At 38.5% G+C, this 15,760-nt stretch overlaps 1 pseudogene; it reads left to right on the top strand.

Annotated features, from left to right (window-relative positions):
* The window catches only part of LOC116531787, a 42,521-nt pseudogene extending 27,245 nt beyond the window's left edge, over positions 1 to 15,276 (top strand).
* The last annotated feature ends 484 nt before the right edge of the window (positions 15,277 to 15,760 follow it).

The following is a 15,760-nucleotide window of genomic DNA, read 5'->3' on the forward strand; positions in this document are numbered from 1 at the left end:
TATCAGCTAATGTGCTTCTGCCTCAAGGAGTGCAAGGGTCTTAAAAAAAGCAATAAAATAAATAAATGGGAAAAAAAAATGCGATATGCACAAAGAGCTATAAACAAGTCAGAGGTCAATAAGGGCTCTAAGAATGCTGTCAAATTCCTCCTCCAAACTTCAAAGATAATGCTCAGTGAAATTAATATAGCATTCATATGCTGGTGGTGGCATTAAAATGATGCATACTTTTTTGGAAGAACTAATTTGGCAACATGTATTAAAGGAAGTAGAAGTGTTTTACCTTCCAACAGTCTCCTCTCAGCCCAGCCTGAGGGGCCAAGTCCTGCTGGAATGGGTACTGGAAGGATCCAGGCAGAAAACCAAGTTGGAGGCCTTGGGGAGAATTCCCTTTGTGAGAAATACCATCACAGGACTCAAAACCACAGAGCGGTATGATAAAGCCTGTGAAGTGAGATGTTAGTAGAGGAATCGGGTGATGGCATTCACTTAAAATCTTCTGACATTAATAAGTGTTTGTGACAAGTTTCAGAATAAGATGTAGGAGGAAAAAAATCCCAATACGATATTTGTAATATTAGTATTGAAAAAGAAAAATTGAAAAGACCCCCTGGGAGTCGATTAGGAACCCAGAGAGCAGCAGTGGCCTTTTCAAAACCAGAAGTAGGGCAGCCAGGCAAGCAGCAGCCAGCAGCCGACACCCTGCACCTGCTCCTCCTCAACTCTGTGATGGCCTGACGTGCCAGATTCATTTCCATGGGCCAGGATACAATGGGAGAGACATCCTATGGTTATATTTCTCCACTCAACTTTAAGGAACTAGTAAAAATATATCATATAAAAAGTCTTAGTTTTAAAATGTTTCATTTCAAAAATGGTAACTACTGCACATTACACTGTGTTAAAAGAAATGCAGGAGCCAGCATGGTGTGTGCGCTATGTACTTAACCATGCAAAAGAACATTTGGAGAATGATTGCAAAAGAAAAGACAGCAAAGACTGTTTGGGTGATGGTATTGTGGGGAATTTCTCTATACCTTATTTTCTAAGTTTTATGTCAATAACATTATAATGAATATCAAGAAATGGAAAAAAATTACTGCTTTCCCTGAAGATACAAACACGTTTGATTGGACACAAGAGAATTCATTATTTTCACTTAAGACAGGTAAGCGTGATGAGTAAGCACAAACAAGTTGTGGGACTTTTCAAACAACCTAAACCTGCGCAGAGATTGGATAAACCCACCTTGGGGTATGCCTGCTCTCCCTCATGAGAACCCTGGCCTGTGAGCCAACACAGCCAATGGGAGCAACAGCCATTCGGCTGAAAATGGGTTCAATTTCCAGACTGGGGAGTGAGAAGACTCCATGAAAGGGCATTTGATGTGCACCGTGAAGGAAGCGCAGAATATCAGGAGTCATTAGAAGTGTGAGATGGAAAGTGCAGCCTCTCTAACAGGCAAGAACTTTGACTAGTGCAGGGGTAGAATGTATCCTTCCCTTTTGCATGGAGATCTGTAGTAAGATAGGGGCCAGTAAGACGGGAGGCAGGTGAAGCCAGGTCAATTTCCTGTGGTGGGGGAGGGGACACCTGTGAGTGACATATGTCAAGGTAGTCCCATGTGATAACACTTGCCAAATTTTCTAGAAGTGCCACCCTACTGCCAAGACATTGCAGTGGCTTCTATCCTGGTGACTGGACCTCCAGCTCTTGTTTCAGAGGGAAGGCAGCCTTTCTGGCAGCTTGCCTCCCTTGATATAACCTTCCATAGTTCTCATTTCCAAATAAATGTCAGATGTTCCCTGAGTCAAGTACAGAAGCTTCAAAATATTTACAGCCAGTGGCTATTTATACTGAAGTATTTTAATCTCCTTAAATGAGCATAGTAAATTAAAAACAAACCAGGATAGCTACACATTGAATGGGGCAGGGGAGAACTGAAGATTCATTGAAGACAGACCTCTCTAAATGTTAGCAATGAATAGATACAGCAACACATTTTTAAAAGGTGAAATTACACATGCTTTCTCTGAAAAAAATTATCTTGATTTGGAAAAACAATTATTGTTTTGATACTAGAGGGAAAGAAATTGATCAATTAGAGGTGACCTGAAAGTGTAACACTTTTTTTTCCACATCTCTCTCTGTCTCACTCATATAGAGACCTTACATAATGGAAACCAGAAGATTTGGCCTTTCATGGACATCAGTCATCACTTCCCTGAGGTCTCCCTTTTTCCTGATTTTCCTCCATTCCTTCCTTGTCTCCTGTCCTTGTCCTCAGCTTGCTCGCTTTCACCTTTGTTCCATGTAAAATATGTCGATTACTTGTTCTTATCTTCATTGCCTTGCAATCTGGGCAGAGAGGCCAACAGGTCAACATATTACTACAGTAAATGCAATTAAGTGCAACAGTAATGCAGTGGTACCTGACCTGAGAGAGGCAGGGCGAGTGGGAGTGAGGCAGGGCCAGCCACTGGGACAGGCTTCCCAGAACCTCTTTGAGTTTGTTTACACATATTTCTAGCCCAGGCCACCCGCATGCCACCTATGGCAGGGTTTTGCTTTCTGAACCAAGTATATTCCACCTTTCTTCAACATGCTCTTCCTGTACTTTCACAAACAAATTCAAACCTAAGACTGTCATTCCAGAATACTGCTGGCAATTAACCACCAAGTTTGCCTTACCAATTTTCCCTTATTCATACTGACTGTGTCTACGTTACACATACACAAAAAGCCTGGAGAGCAATTACCCTTTACAATGGAAGCAATGCTGTTTTCATGTTTCCCTCCAACCAGGATCTCTAGAGAAAGTTCAGGTTTGCCAAGATGTCTGGGAAAGAGCACCCAGTGTGAGCCAAATTTTGACTGCTGGCTTCAGAAAATTATGGACAACTACTCAATGACCTAGCAAAAACCCCAAATATAATGCCCATTTTGAAACCATAAAATGCCCTCTAACACCAAAATGCTTGCTAAGCCTGTTTTCAATAAAAGGATGAAGTTTAGCTGTTTGTCAAAGAAGTTCTTTGAAGCTGCAAGACAACTTTCCTTATCTTACAAATTTCTACACTTGGTGATAATCTGACTTGTAAAGTCATTTCTCAGTGGATTTCACCTAATGGAAATATAAATGCTTTGATGACTGAATCCTTTGATTGGCCAAAGAGGAGAATGGATGTAATTACAAACCCACATGTTCTTTGACGTTAGCTGTTATAACAAGAGAAGTCACTGCCTTAGAGTTTCAAAATATTATAATTTTATTGAGGGTTATTCCTTGCAAGGTTCAAAGGTAAGTTCTTTCCATATTTTACTTAATCCTAATAGCAATTTATAAGATGCATAATGCTGTTTTACAGATTAGGAAACTGAGATTTAGCTAAGTTAATAACTTACTCAGGGTGAAAACCAGGGCTTGATGAAGCTGAGTTTGAAACCCAGATGTGTCTGACTTCACAGCCTCCACTGCTGAGATATACTTTGTCTTCTCACTAGAAGCTGTAATAGCAACATCTGGTGATCTGTGAAAGAAATCATTAAAGGGTGAAGGCAAAATCAAAGGCTATAGAAAATCAATCATAGAGACACATAAAACCCAGTTCATCTATATTTCTGGCATATGTTCTACTTTTTTTTCCCATTTATTTTATTGCATTTCAGGTTTGGGGGTACATGTGAAGAACATGCAAGATTGTTGCATAGGTACACACATGGCAGTGTGATTTGCTGCCTTCCTCCCCATCACCTACATCTGGCATCTCTCCCCTTCCTATCTCTCCCCAACTTCCCACCTCCCACCGTCCCTCCCCTATTTCCACCCAACTGACCCTAGTGTGTAGTGCTCCCCTCCCTGTGTCCATGTGTTCTCATTTTTCCACACCTGCCTATGAGTGAGAACATGTGGTGTTTGGTTTTCTGTTCTTGTGTCAGTTTGCTAAGAATGATGGTTTCCAGATTCATCCATGTCCCTATAAAGGACATGAACTCAAATCATTTTTTATGGCTGCATAGTATTCCATGGTGTATATGTGCCACATTTTCTTTGTCCTGTCTGTTGTTGATGGACATTTGGGTTGCTTCCAGGTCTTTGCTATTGTAAACAGTGCTGCACTGAACATACATGTGCATGTGTCTTTATAATAGAACGATTTATAATCCTTTCAGTATATAACCAGTAATGGGATTGCTGGGTCAAATGGAATTTCTATTTCTAGGTCCTTGAGGAATTGCCATACTGTCTTCCATAATGGTTGAACTAATTTACACTCTCACCAACAGTGTAAAAGCGTTCCTATTTCTTTTTTTTTTTTTTTGGGATGGAGTTTCGCTCTCATTACCCAGGCTGGAGTGCAATGGCGCGATCTCGGCTCACCGCAACCTCCGCCTCCTGGGTTCAGGCAATTCTCCTGCCTCAGCCTCCTGAGTAGCTGGGATTACAGGCACGCGCCACCATGCCCAGCTAATTTTTTGTATTTTTAGTAGAGACGGGGTTTCACCGTGTTGACCAGGATGGTCTTGATCTCCTGACCTTGTGATCCACCCGCCTCAGCCTCCCAAAGTGCTGGGATTACAGGCTCGAGCCACCGCGCCCGGCCAAGCGTTCCTATTTCTCCACATCCTCTCCAGCACCTGTTGTCACCTGATTTTTTAATGACCACCATTCTAACTGGCAAGAGATGGTATCTCAATGTGGTTTTGACTTGCATTTCTCTAATGACCAGTGATGATGAGCTTTTTTTCATATGTTTGTTGGCTGCATAAATGTCTTCTTTTGAAAAGCGTCTGTTCATATTCTTTGCCCACTTTTTGATGAAGTTGTTTCTTAAAAAAAAAAAAAAAGGTTCATCTAATATCTTATTGCTGAAGTAAACGTCATTGTCCTTTTTATATATTTCAAAATCAGTGTGCAAAGATTAATATTTTGTGCCTTGGTTTACAAACGGAATTGGTCTGTAAGTTTTCTTTCTCAAAGTATCCTTAGAGTATCTTGACATTCCAGTTGAGCTAATAACATTAAATGTTTGATAGAGTTAGCCTTTGAGGCTACTGGAGTCAGCTCTCCTTTTGGCAATATTTTAAATATGGATTCAGTTTTTTTTTAATACAGTTATAAGGCCATTTACATCTTGGTAAATTTATTGGTATGTTTTCCTTAACATGTAGCTTTTTGTATGTTGCCTAATATATATTGAATGTCTGTAGGATCTTAGATTATAATACCTTTTCTGTCTTTAAAATTGATTATTTTTTACCTTTGTCTTATTTCTTATTTTCCAGATCATTCTACTCATGTGTTTATTAATTTTATTATCTTTTCAGAGAACGGGGTTCTGGCGTTGAAAATTCTTTCTTTTACATTCGTTTCTATTTCATTGATTTTTGTTTTTATTGTTATTATTTCCTTTTACCTACATTTAGTTTAACTCTTTTCTAACATCTTGAGCTAGATTCAGAACTTATTAATTTTTTAGTCCTATCCTTTTTCTCATCTATAAAATTGAAGCTGTAAGTTTCTAACTTTAGTTGCTTTTCATAATCTTGATATATAGAATCTTAGCTATCTTTTAATTAAAAATATTTTCTTAGTTTCTTGTAATTTATTCATTGACCTATGGTTGTAAATAATTATGTCTCTTAATTTCCAAAAATTTATGGCAAGATACTATTGTTATTAATTTCTGTCTTTATTCTACTATGATCAGACATTTTCTGTAGTATTATTAAAATGTATTGGGATTTTCTTTGGTCAGTTTTTATAAATATTTTAAGTATTCTTGGAAATAATTTGCATTCTATGGTTGTGGGGTGCAACAAACCATATGTCTTATTGAGTCAAATTTGTTAATCCTTTGGTTTAAATCTTCTATGCCTTATTATATTTTTCCTGTCTTTTCTGTGTTATTGAGAAAGTTAATTTAAAAACCTCTATAATAATTATGAATTTCTCCTTGTAGTTATGTCAGTTTTGTTTAGAATATTTTCAAATGATTATATTAGTTGCATACAAATTTAGAAGGATTTTATCTTACTGGTGAACTGAGCATTTTATTCTTAAAATATGCCTCACTTTATTCCTTTTAATGCCTGTTGTCCTTAAGTTTACTCAGTTTAAAATAATGTATTTATTTCAGTTTGGTTTTTTTTTTACATGGTACCATTTAAGAAGCAATTTTACTTTGAAGTAACCTCTCTGTATGTTTTATATACAAACGTGTCTTTTATTATAATCTTACAAGCTTTGTCTTTTCATTGAAGCTTCCAACTTATTTACATTGAATATAATTATTAATCTTTTTGAGTTTAACTCTACAATTTTTATGTTACCTATTTCCCAAACCTGCTTCCTTAAAAAATGTCTGTCTGTTTGCTTTGCATTGGTAGATTCGTTTATATTATCTCATTTTGTTTACTATTATTTAGAATTCATACAATTTTGTACTTGCTATTAGTGTGCTAGAGGCCATTAAAAACATATTTGACTTACTAAATCTAATATTAATTAGTACTTTTAGACTTCTATCCTTCTCCCAGGCGATGCAAAGATCTGAGAACACTTTAAAATCCATCTATCTATGTATGAATCTCTATTTCATCCATCTATATGGATGTCTGTGTATGTGATTATGTATCTATATATCTGTATATGATTATTTTTCTTAAAGCCTGTTGTATAAAAATTTCCTCATTATACTTTCACTCTTATTTTCACTGGGTGTGGAATTTAATGTTAGTAGCTATATATTTTTTTGCACATTTGTTGTGGCTTGGCTCCGTGTCTGCACCCAAATCTCACCTTGAATTGTAATCCCTGTATGCCCACAGGTCAAGGGTAGGACCAGGTGGAGGTAATTGAACAGGTGTAGGTAATTTTTTTTTTTTTTTTTTTTTTTTTGAGACGCAGTTTCACTCTTGTTACCCAGGCTGGAGTGCAATGGCGCGATCTCGGCTCACTGCAACCTCCGCCTCCTGGGTTCAGGCAATTCTCCTGCCTCAACCTCCTGAGTGGCTGGGATTACAGGCACGCACCACCATGCCCAGCTAATGTTTTGTATTTTTAGTAGTGACGGGGTTTCACCATGTTGACCAGGATGGTCTCGATCTCCTGACCTCGTGATCCACCCGCCTCGGCCTCCCGAAGTGCTGGGATTACAGGCTTGAGCCGCCACCGGCAGGTGGAGGTAATTGAATCATGGGTGTGGTTTTCCCCATGCTGTTCTCATGATAATTAGTGAGGCTCACTAGAGCTGATGGTTATATTAGCATCTGGCATTTCCTTTGTGCTTGAGCTCTCATTTTCTTTCTTGCTGCCCTGTGGAGCGGAGTCTTCTGCCCTAAAGTTTCCTGAGGAACCGCCGTCTCCCCGCCAGTCATTTGGAACTGTGAGTTAAATCAAACTTCTTTCCTTTATAAATTACCCAGCCTTCAGCAGTTCTTTATAACAGCATGAAAACAAACTAATACAACATTGAAAATACTAATTTATTTCCCTTGGTTCCATTGTTTCTGTTAAGAAATCAACTTTAAAGAAAATTTAGCTTTTTGTATTTTGTATTCTTCTATTTTACCATGAGGTATCTTTGTGCAGATTTCTTTAATTCAGTGTGCTTTGGGAATAATTGAATGTTTGAATCCGTAAAGTGATCTCTTTCATTAGCTTTGGAAATCTCTTCGTTAATACTGCCTTTGTTTCATATGCTTCTCTTTTTCTGAAGTTCTAAGTACACATATGTTGGAACTTCGCACTGTGTCCAATATCTTTCTTACCCAGCCTTGTTTCTGTCTCTCCGCTATGCTTAATTCTCAATAAATATGTTCTGATGTAACTTACAGCTTTCTAATTATCTCTTCAGCTGTGTCTAATTTACTATTAAACACATCTCGTTTTAACCTTTTAGCTCTTGTATTTGTAAATTATAGATTTTTGGTTTTTTAAAGCTGCAAAATAATTTTTATACTTTTGTTTTCTGCTGAAATATTTATTCAAACTCAAATAAAACAAGCAGTTATTTAAAAGTTTAAGTCTAATAATTACAATATGTTCAATCTCCTTTTCAATCTGCTATTATTAATTCTAAAATATTTTTTTATAAAATTTAGTGTTACTTTTCCTTTGCTATCTCATTTTTGTTTGTTGAACATTATATTTGAAAATTGTTTATGGACATAATCTGAGGTCTAGAATGGTGTTTTTTCTTCTGAAGAGGATTTTATTGGTGGCCTCTCTTCCATATTTTCCAGTTTTTCCATTTGTCCTTAACAGGAGAGTTAGCCCCCTGTTACAGAAAATGCACCTTTTAAATATTGTTGGACCCTTTAAATACACCCTTTAATATTATTTGACCTTTAAAAGGATGCATAGTATTTGTCCTTTAAAAATATTAATTGACATCTGTGTCCACTTTCTACAATTACCCTAAGCTTAGCAGTTTCTTGAAAACTCCAATAATGATCAAATAAAGTGATTCGGTGATTTCCTTTGTACGTTATTTAGACATTCTAAAATGTATTTTTTAGGTCCAGAAGTAGTATTGCTTTATCATTGTTGAACTAAATTTTAAATGTATTAGCCAAGGACTATTTTCATTTGAAATTAATTAATGTTTGTTGAAGCCACTTTTAGGGGCGTGCTACTGGGGACATATAATTATACTAAAGAAGTTGTTTCTGTTCCTGTCAGCTGGTGTACATAATTTGTCTAAAAACTTGGCTCAGGGTTTCTGGCTTTCTAGCCTCTATATTAGGGATGTTATATGTTGCAGTGACAAAAAATGGGTGTTGTATCAAGAATGTTTTGAAGTCAGAAGTGATCGTCTCATCAGCTGTTTTACATGGGACATGTTCATTATTCTTTTTATGCCTCAGTTTTCTAGGTTGTTAAATGGGAAAGGACAGTGGCTATTTCATGAAGTTTACATAATGATAAAATAAGATTATGCATATAAAGTACTTAAAATACTGCCTAGCCCTCTTTAAAGACTCAGCAGAGCTAAGCTGTTCATTTTATTTTGATGATAGGGCCTTATTATTTGCCACTTAGGAATGGGGATTGATTAAGGCAGAGCTCCTTCTCTCAGGCTCTGATTATTTAGGCAGTACTTATGTAAACACATATTTCTACAGAGCACATATAGAGCAATCTCTAGCTCAAGCTGTAACTCACGATAATTTTCACGAGGATTATTTTCAAGATTTGATTTTCTGATTGTATATATATGTACAATTGTCCTGAAACCCAATTTAGAGCTTAAATTTATGCACGTTTCATTTGGCATTATGTCTGTCCTGGATTCTTTGATCTATTTCAAAAGTTATCATGTTTGTCCACAAATAACAATGTGTTCATTCAGGTCATTGATAAAAAATGTTAGATTTAGTAGAACCAAGGTGATATTGCAACATGTTCTATGTAAGATAATCTGACTTGAAAATCTTCACATGCTTTCAACAAAAAGAAGCAAATTTAATGTGGCATGAGCCATCGCTCTTGTGGTTCATCAGATCGTTAGAGTCTTTTCTAAGGGTGAATGATCTTTCATGTTTGCTGACTCCTCCAGATGTTTCCTGGGTATCAAGGCCGTGGGTTAATTTGTAGTTTTTATAATCTGGAGACTGCCGCATCATTTGACTCTTTGCAAAATTTTGATGCTCTGGAATTTTGCTAGGATTTTCCACAGGTTATTGCTGTAAGATTCTGCTTACACTTCCCACAGTATGATTATTTGTGGCTGAGATAATTGCACTTATTTGAAGAACTTGTGGGGTTTTTTTTTTGGTACACGTTCACAGATGGCCTCAAGCTCAGCTCCCTTTTAAAAATAGCCAATATTTACACTATGTTTTTTAATTGCTAAAACTAGTGCATATTTTTTAAGATCCATTTTTCTTGATACTATACCGTCAAGTTTTGACTGATGAAGATGACATTATCTTCTTCCCACCCTTTGTCATGAAAGAAATCATTTTTGATGGGAAGAAATGATAGGTTTGGTGTGTGTGTCTCTCAACAAACTAATATCTTTCACTTCAGTAGAGCAGTGTGTCCTAACTCTTCCCATGACAGCCAAGTAGAATTAGATGCATTAAAACTCATCATAAGAAAGTTAGGGTTACAATATAAAATGTTTACATATGCATGAAAACATTAAATACGTGCCTTATAAAGGACTGAGTCAAATAAGAATTGAATGAGGTGACTTTTTAGAAATCATTATTTTGTCACTACGTTTTATAGACTAACATAATTTTAAAAGTAAGAAAGATATTAGCAGGCACCCAGTTAAGGATTCTTATTTTTCAGTGGACAAAACGGAAACCCAGAGAGGGGAAATAACGTTCCCCCAAATCACATGGTTTTGGTGGTGAGAAGAGCGATGTCACTTTCAGTATTTTGACTACTTGCTCTTGTAACCCAAAAGCTTACTGTATGGCAAGACCTGCTTTCCTGCCTTGGCAGAAGATTTAGTCAGTGTGTACCATTCAATATTATTGTGGGAGGAAAAAAGGGCAAAATAAAACTTATGAAGTAATTGCTGAAGTCAGAAAAAGAATTCACCAGCTTCTCCTTTTCTTTGATGTTTGACTTTGCAGAATGACCTTTGGGATGAAAGGAATAAAAGATACATCCCAGTAGCACCATGTATAGAAGAGGCAGGATCAGGCTTGTGGCAATAGCATAATGTTCCAAGGACTTAAAGGTTTCTTCATCAATTATCATAGAAAAGCTCAGTTGTTTGTTCTGAACAAAATGAAACGATGGGCTGCAGGAACAAAATAAAAATATTGAACTCCTGAGAACTACTCAAGATATTCCTCATGACCTTAATACTGGGCACAGTAAAATGTAACAGCATGACTCGGTAACATGTTTGACTTCCTTTTCTTCTCTCTTTAAACCATCTCTGCACTCTCTTTGTCTTGTCTCTTGTCACACTCTTTCTCTTCTTTTACCTTTTCAGTTCATGTTCAGAATTTATCTCTGGCTTTTTATCTGCATTAGTTCTTCTGTTGTTGTTTGAGACAGAGTCTCACTCCATCACCCAGGCTGGAGTGCAGTGGTGGGATCTTGGCTCACTGCAACCTCAACCTCCTGAGTTCAAGAGATTCTCATGTCTCAGCCTCCCAAGTAGCTGGGATTACAGACACCTGCTACTATGCCTGGCTAAATTTTGTATTTTTAGTAGTGATGGGGTTTCCCCAAGTTGCCCAGGTTGGTCTCAAACCTCTGACCTCTGGTGATCCATCGGCCTTGGCCTCCCAAAGTGCTGGGATTATAGGCGTGAGCCACCGCACCTGACCTTATTTTTATCTGCATAACTTGTTGCTCACTCAGTGCGTTCCCTTCTGCGCTGACACATCTTCAAACTTGATCTCTCAAAATTCCTCCCGAAAACCTTTCTTTAGTAGCTTGCCATTCTAGAGGAACAGGGAGAGGATATTCCAGTGCCTGAGAGCTGTGTCCCTGCTCTCAGTGTGTTTCTCTCTTGGAATAATTGCTCCTTTAGTTTTCTAAATGGGAAGTGAGGGAAAAAAATACAATTTAAGCCAACTACTGACTTTCACGATTAATTTTATGCTGTTAAAAAAAAAAAATCCTGGTTCCTAAGCCATTACATAAAATGAGTAATTTTTATGTCCTCATTAGCAAGTAGGTAGTAAATTCAAGGTGAGCATATCTATAGCAAATATATCAAGTGCTTTTTTTAAAAGTCTGTTTCAGAAGTAGTTATATTTTGGATACTGAGTTTATGTGCCCCCTTTCCTTTTTATATTTATATTTTATCCTTAAACAGCATTGACAATTGCACTTAAGTTGCAAATAATAGTGAAGAATGAGTTTTCCTTTTCTTTTTGATATGCTTAGCACAGCAATAATATTGGGTGTATTGAAAATGGCAACATTTTAGTTTAATTATGTGCATTTATTCTCATATCTCTATGGTCAAGTAATTGGTGGTAACTATATGACATAGATATTTTGCAGAAATTTGTTACTCGATCACATAAATAAGCAGTGCCCTCCTCAATCAAAAGACATAGAAGCAAAAGGAAGTACACAACCCAGTGGATTTTATTGTTCATAGCTTCTCTCCAGTTGCCTATTTTACATATAAAATGGAGTCTATTTTATCTCCTATATACGTTCTATTTCCCAGTTGGAAAATAAATTCACGGTAAAAGAATGATGACTAAAAAATAACCCCTGCTGGACCATATTTTCCATTTTCACAAGATTCAATGGAACAGTCCAAGTCTTGTTCCATTTTGGAGTCAACATTATGTTTGTTATTACTTGTTTGTTTTCTCGGAGGGTCTCTCTTGCACTTCAAATCACAGCAAATACAAAGTCAGTGATTTTGTCTATAAACACAGTTAACTTGACAAGCCTTTTCAAGAATGCTCAAGTCCAGCTACCATGATTACATATAATCATAGGCCCTCCAGCCTCTTCTCAAACTATTGGGTGAGAAAAAATTTATTGTTTTATGAGCATAGTATTGTTAATTCCAGAAAGTTTTAGGTAAAAAGTGTATCTATTTTTAATCCAAATACCTTCTTCCCTGCAATTGCTCCATTGAGTCTTCTTGTTTCCTGCTGAGCTGCACAGGCTCCCTTTAAACTGTCTGCCTTGGATGCTCTTGAAAGCAGCTTGTGTGGCTCTTCAGGGAGGTGGTTTCTGTTTATAGAGTGGCCATTCCGTTTTCCCACTCCCTGCCTTCACCAGAGAAGAAGGAGGAGTACATCAAAAGGAGTTTTTCTCTCGTCTAGATGCACTTAGAAATAGTGAGGTTTCCTCTAAAGGACAGAAAAGAAGTGGCATAGAAAGAGACAGAGAAAGATAGGGAGAGAAACATATATAAAAGAGATAAACACAGAAAAACAGAGACAGACAGCAGAAGGCAGAGGTGCCAGGTGGGAAGAGCATGGCCAGGGGCTGTATGAGCATTTGTCAGTATTACTATAGACTTCTCGCTCTTGATATTTTATTTTTAAAATGCAGCCCAAGGTCAATATAGTCGGACTATCTCATCACACTGTTGATTCACATTGAGCTTTTAGGCAAAACAGCTCCTTTTTAAAAACTAACACACGGCCGGGCGCGGTGGCTCATGCCTGTAATCCCAGCACTTTGGGAGGCCGAGGCGGGTGGATCACGAGGTCAAGAGATCGAGACCATCCTGGTCAACATGGTGAAACCCCGTCTCTACTAAAAATACCAAACATTACCCGGGCATGGTGGCGCGTGCCTGTAATCCCAGCGACTCAGGAGGCTGAGGCAGGAGAATTGCCTGAACCCAGGAGGCGGAGGTTGTGGTGAGCCGAGATGGCGCCATTGCACTCTAGCCTGGGTAACAAGAGCGAAACTCTGTCTCAAAAAAAACAAAAAAACAAAAAAACTAACACAACAGTAATTTAACTAACATTCATTGAGAGTTGAGCCTATGACTGACAATCTTTTAAGGTCATTTAATCCAACAGCACTAATAAAAGATCAGTACTGTTTTTATTATACCTGTTTTATGGATCAATAGATGGAAACACAAAGAGGTTAAATGACTTGTTCAAGTTTGTGTGGTAAGTGGTAGAGCAAAGATTCCAGACCATCTTTCCTGTCCTGAGCTTATGCTCACATAGTTTTGATAAAGTCTAGACTATATTTATCTATATTAATTTTATTTTTCATGAATTTGGTCCATTTCATCCTGCTATTTTTAATCTCAACTCACCTATGTGTTGGCTCTTTCTCAGATTTTTTTCATTAGCAAATAATAAGCAAATCACTTTTTTCTTATTCAAAGCATTCATGGACTCAGTAAAAACAATGGCCAGAGGTTTAGTATAATGGCTTTCCCTGACCACCTACACACTACTTGTTCCTTCTCACTAGCCAGTTCTTCTCATTTTATTCTGGTTCACTTTTCTTATAGTTATTATTACTACCTTCAAGATAAGTGATAAGCAAAGACCTTGATCTTGTGGTTCACGATTTTATCCCCAGCCTCAATCACTTTGCACGGCATGTGAGAGTTACTTAAACGTTATTTACACAAAGTACTCTTGGGAATGGCCCATGACCTATTAGCTAGTCATAGTTATTAAAATGTTTAATATTTTCTCTGTATTTATCAAGTATTAGGCCGTATACAGCCAAAATGAACACATTGGGCTAGTATTATTTTTGCTGTAAAGATTTTATTACTTTTTTCCTGATATTTGCTTTCATTTATTTTGATGGGCATATATGGTAGATGGAGAAATGTGGACAAAGGTCAGGACTCAACATAAATAGAGAGCAGAATTTTATGTACTTGTTTTTTTAATATATTTTACCAATAAATAGGAATCACGTCACATTAACTTACTCATATAATGTCTACTGTGAGGTCATGCACCTAACAGATATTTTCTGTTATTAATTGAGGAGAGGGAAGCTCTGGGGGTTCCCTGCAGGAGGCTGCATTTCAGCTGGCTCTTGAATGTGGCTCTGAGCTGAGACCTCTCCCTGAAGCTCCAGACCAGGAGCCAGCTGCCAGCTGGACCCCTCCATTTGGTGTCTCAAAGGAAGCTTGCACTCTGGAGGTCTAACTCTGAACACAGACAATTCCCCCACCTCAGCCCTGTTTCTTCTTAGGGAAATCACCATCTCATACCCAGTTGTCCACCAAACTCACATTTGAGGAAGGGGGCCCCTGCCCTGCCCTTCCCTGCACTGTGAGTGTTCTGGATGAAACCATGCTGAGGGGAAAAGAGCTCTCCATGCCAAGCAGAACCATGTGAGGCTTAACTCCAACTTCAGCTGTGAGAAGGGAAGGGCCCTAGTCCAGTTTGCTGTAGAAAGACCAGCCGGCCACTATCTGGTACCTGGATGGCAGGGGCAGAGTATGGATGGAGAGACAAGGAGGGCCAGGCTGGGGAGGTACGAACATGGCAGCCTCTGCAGGCCCAGCTCCTGCATCCCAGTGAGTGGCCTCTGCAGGCCCAGCACATTCCTCACAGCGGCCTTCCAGGCCCAGTTCTTGGAAGCCTTTTGGCAGCCCCTCCAGGCCCAGCTCATGCCTCTCATGGCCTCTCCAGGCCAAGGTGTTGCTTCCCGGCTTCCTCTCCAGGCCCAGCAATTCCTCCCAGATGCTTCTACAGGCCCACCTCCTGCCTCAACTTGCAACAACCTCTGCGGACTCAGTCAGCTCACACCCAGCTCCTGGCGGCCTCTGTAGGCCTGAAAGGTCCTCAAGTCAAGCTCTCCAGGCCTACCCAGCCCATGCCTCATAGTGGCCTCTCCAGGCTCAGCTCCTGCCCTCCGACGGTGTCTCCAGGCCCAAAACTTCCTCAAGTCGGCTTGTCTCAGCTCAGCTCTGGCCTCCTCCCTGTGGCCTCAGCAGGCCTAAATCGCCCTAATTTAAATGGGCAATAGATCAGAATAGACATTTCTCAAAAGAAGATATACAAATGGCAAACTAATATATGAAAAAATGCTCAACATCACTGATCATCAGAGAAATGCAAACTAAAACTACAATGAGCTATCATCCCACCCCAGTTTAAATGGCTTATATCCAAAAGTCAGGCAGTAACAAATGCTAATGAGTGACAGAGCTACACCTTATCTCTAAAAACAAAAACAAAGAAAAGGCTGAGCATGGTGGCTCACACCTGTAATCCTAGCAATTTGGGAGGCCGAGGCTGGTGGATCACTTGAAGTCAGAAGTTCGAGAACAGCCTGACCAACATGGTGAAGCCCTGTCCCCACTAAAAA

This window comes from Sapajus apella, unplaced genomic scaffold, assembly GCF_009761245.1.
Source record: "Sapajus apella isolate SASKATOON/1434 unplaced genomic scaffold, GSC_monkey_1.0 scaffold72, whole genome shotgun sequence".
Lineage (NCBI taxonomy): Eukaryota > Metazoa > Chordata > Mammalia > Primates > Cebidae > Sapajus > Sapajus apella.